We start from the raw sequence: 4,367 nt of genomic DNA, 5'->3' as shown, positions 1-4,367 counted from the left end.
AGTCAACCCCCCTGGCGTTAATTCAGCAATCGACCGGGATTCAAACCCAGGATCCTAGGATCCCAAGCCGGCACCCTAACCGCTAAGCCAACACCAGGCTACATGTTGTTGCAAAGAAAAAGAAGAAGAAAAATCATGCCACAGCTGAGATTTTTTTTAAAGCGAACAAGCTGTGAATATTTCTGTAGGTCTACATCTGTGTTATGGTGCAGGTGTCATGCTCGTTACACATTTGCAGTCGAAGTTGGTTCTGTTCAACGAAGTTGTTGAAGTGTCAGACAATCATCAAACATCAACTCAAAGTCCATTGGAGAATAACCAGGATGGCGTCTTGGTGGAGGAACACGAGACAAGTTGATCTGCATTGGCAGAAAATTCCAACGATAGGTTTCAACAACTGAAAGTTGACTGAGTAATCCTAACTGCCAGAGGAAGGAAAGTGAAAACTGATGTTCCAGGTGTGATAACGTAGTCGGAGCAAGAGCACATGTTGGTACATTTTCAAGGTGTACCAGATTCAGTGTACATAGGTGAACACCCTTAATCATCCCACAGTCACGAACTACATGAACGTGAATACAGCGGTTACTGTAAACAAGCAATCAGTATCAGTACTTCCTTTGCCTTCAGTAACGATTGTGTATGGACTGAGAGAATAGCATATTCAGCTTTGAGCTGTCTGCTCTGCCTTTCATACACAACCGTACTACAAAATAGCAGAGTGTGGTATCAATGTGTGCGGCATCATTCAGGGAGACATCCAGATGGGTGTGCAACCTACTAGTATTCACTAGTGGATGAAAAAGCCCCACACAATGCCTTTTTCAGTGTAGGCCGTCATTTGCCAGCCTCTTTGCCAATTATTTTGACGTCACCGCTTCTGCAGCACCGATGCTCTGAAAGGTGAGTGGACATCACATGGATCGGAATGATTATGCACCATTGTTGAAGGATCGACGATGTTCCGTGAAGAGCATTTCAACATCTCACGATTCATCACGAGACCCACAAGTTTGAACCTGGCGCAACATGCGTTCCTCTAATCAAGGCAAAGTCTTGTGGCCCCAACATGAATCAATACAATTAAAACTGAATGAGGAACATCTTTTTTTTTAAATGAAGACACGTCAACATTGATCAGCACGGCCGAAGTTTTCGATCAAGTTGTGGAACAAGTCAACAAAAAGTGCATAGTTTAGTGAACCAAACCAAAATACCATTCCTCACCGAAAGGAGCAGGTTGTGGGAGCTGAGCTCGCACGATAAAATCGGACAAAATGGACGACGCCAGGAATGAAGTTTCTCTGAGCTATTTATTCCCAGCTCACTCAAACGAACTCCAAAGCACTGAATCAGCCCATCGAACGGGCGGCAATATATATCAGAAACTCAACACACAAAAGCCACGCCTCTCAGGCGGGGCGTGGTATGCAAGGCAAGCGTTCGCCCGGTAAAGGCAAGTCTCAACACGCCCGGGCGAGTCCGGACACGTGACCGCTCGCCGGTTGCGTCATCGGCCGGTGCAGGGTAATTGTGTCATGCTACCGGTAACCGCTACACGCACCCCCCCAGAATTAACATGCACCGGGAGAGTCAGTTTGAGGGGGGTCTTGATGACCTGGCCGAAACGACCCCTGACGCTTCGCGTGGGGGTGGAAGGTGGCGGGGCGGTGGATGGCCGGGCGGGGGGCCTGGTTGACGGGGGACGGCCCCGTCGTGGAGGAAGGGCCAACCGTGGAGGTTGGTCGACGTCCAAATGGGCCGGCTTGAGGCAGTCCACGGAGATGCGGTCCACCTTGCCGCCGATGTCGATGGTGAACGACTTGTCGTCCCTCTTCAGGACCCGGAAAGGTCCATCGTACGGCGGCCGGAGCGGTCCCCGGTGTGCGTCGTGCCGGATAAAAACGTACTCCGCAGTGCGAAGTGCTGGGGGGACGTGGGGTTGGGGGCAGCCGTGGTGGGACGTGGGCACGGGGGCAAATCTCCTGGCGGCCTCCTGGAGGACTGAGCGTTGGCGAGCCGCGGACCAGGGGCCGGTGGCGTCAGGGATGAATTCGCCCGGCACGCGCAGTGGCTGGCCGTAGACCAGCTCGGCGGTGGAAGCCTGGAGGTCCTCTTTAGGGGCCGTTCGGAGGCCCAATAGGACCCACGGGAGCCTGTCGGCCCAACCGTCGTCCTGGAGGCTGGCCCTGAGAGCGGCCTTCATCGAGCAGTGGAACCGCTCGCACAAGCCATTGGCTTGGGGGTGGTAGGCCGTGGTGCGGTGAAGCTTGACCCCCAAGGCCTGGGCGACCGCGCCCCAAAGCTCGGAGGTGAATTGCGGACCTCTGTCGGAGGAGATGTCCGAGGGGGCGCCGAAACGGGCAATCCAGGTGCCAATGAAGGCCTGCGCCACGTCGGCGGATGTTGTTGATGCCAGCGGGAAGGCCTCCGGCCACCTGGTAGTCCTGTCCACCATTGTGAGGAGGTGGGTGAAGCCCCGCGAGGAGGGAAGGGGTCCCACCAGGTCCACATTGATGTGGTCGAAGCGCCGCGCGGGCACGTCGAATGGTGCCAACGGGGCCTGGGTGTGGCGGTAGACCTTCACGCGCTGGCAGGCGACACAGGCATTGGCCCAGTCGCGGACGTCTTTACGGAGCCCGTGCCAGACGAATTTCGCTGCCACGAGCTTCTGTGATGCTTTCCGGCCCGGGTGGGAAAGGCCGTGGAGGGCGTCAAAAATGTGCCGCCGCCATCCGGTGGGCACGATGGGGCGAGGTTGGCCCAGGGAGACGTCACACAGGAGAACTGTGCCTGTGTCCTCGAAGGGGACGTCGGCCAACCGCAGGCCTGTGTCCGCTGTCCGGAGGGCTTGCACCGTGGGGTCGGCGGTCTGGTCGGCCGCCATGCGGGCGAAGTCCACACCCAGTCCCAGGTGGACGGCGTTCGCGCCGGACCGGGAGAGGCAATCGGCCACAGCGTTGTCCTTGCCCGCGACGTGCCGGATGTCCGTCGTAAATTCGGACACGGCGGAGAGGTGGCGCTGCTGGCGGACCTACCACGGCTACGTAACCTTGGCCATGGCGAAGACCAGGGGTTTGTGGTCCACAAACGCCGTGAACGGGCGGCCCTCCAAAAGATGGCGGAAGTGGCGAACAGCCAGGTAAAGGCCGAAGAGCTCGCGGTCGAAAGCGCTATACTTACGCTCGTTAGGGCGAAGCTGCCGGCTGAAGAAGGCCAGCGGTTGCCAAGCTCCGTTCACCCACTGTTCATGCACGGCGCCCACCACGTAGCCGGAAGCGTCCGTGGTGAGGGCGATGGGTGTGTCGAGCGCCGGGTGCGCCAGCATGGTCGCGTGGGCGAAGGCCAGCTTAGCGCCGGTGAACGCCGCGTCCATCTCTGTGGTCCAGGCAACGTCCTGCTTGGCCGGCTTGCCCCGGAGGGCTTCGTACAGGGAGCGCATGAGTTGGGCGGCACGAGGCACGAACCGGTGGTAGAAATTTACCATCCCCAAAAATTCCTGTAGGGCCTTGATGGAGCGAGGGCACGGGAAACTTGTGACTGCCTCCACCTTGGTAGGCAGCGGGACGGCCCCACGCTTTGTGATGCGGTGCCCCAGGAAGTCGACGGCCGTTATGCCAAACTGGCATTTCGCCGGGTTGATGATGAGGCCGTGCTGGCCGAGGCGCTCAAAAAGCGTGTGCAGGTGGACGAGGTGCTCCACCCGGGAAGTGCTGGCGATGAGAATGTCATCCAGGTCGACAAACAGAAAGGCGAGATCGCGCAGCACACTGTCCATCAGCCGCTGGAAGGCCTGGGCCGCGTTCTTAAGGCCGAACGGCATTCGGAGGAACTCGAAGAGGCCAAAAGGTGTAATTACAGCCGTCTTCGGAACGTCGGCCAGCCGGACAGGTACCTGGTGGTAGCCCCGAATGAGGTCGACCTTGGAGAAGATCACCCGCCCTGCCAAACGGGCGGAAAAGTCCTGTATGTGTGGTATCGGGTACCGGTCGGGGGTGGTGGCGTCGTTGAGGCGGCGGTAATCGCCGCATGGTCGCCATCCGCCACCCGCTTTGGGCACGATGTGCAGGGGCGAGGCCCACGCGCTATTCGAGCGTCGCACAATTCCCAATCGCTCCAGCGCGTCGAATTCCGCCTTCGCTACGGCGAGTTTGGCCGGGTCGAGGCGGCGAGCCCTGGCATAGACCGGTGGACCTGTGGTCGGGATGTGGTGTTCGACGCCATGCTTGACGGCGACGGCCGAAAACATCGGCTGCGTGAGGGCGGGAAACTCGGCGAGTAGGCGGGTGACATCGTCCACGGCCGGGAGCGCGCATGCTAGCTTGGTCGGAGCGGAGCCGCTCAATGAGCAAGCGAGCGAGCTGAAG

This window comes from Myxine glutinosa, chromosome 4, assembly GCF_964187855.1.
Source record: "Myxine glutinosa chromosome 4, kmMyxGlut1.1, whole genome shotgun sequence".
Lineage (NCBI taxonomy): Eukaryota > Metazoa > Chordata > Myxini > Myxiniformes > Myxinidae > Myxine > Myxine glutinosa.
The sequence above is the reverse complement of the archived record's forward strand: the minus strand, read 5'-3'. Positions refer to the sequence as shown.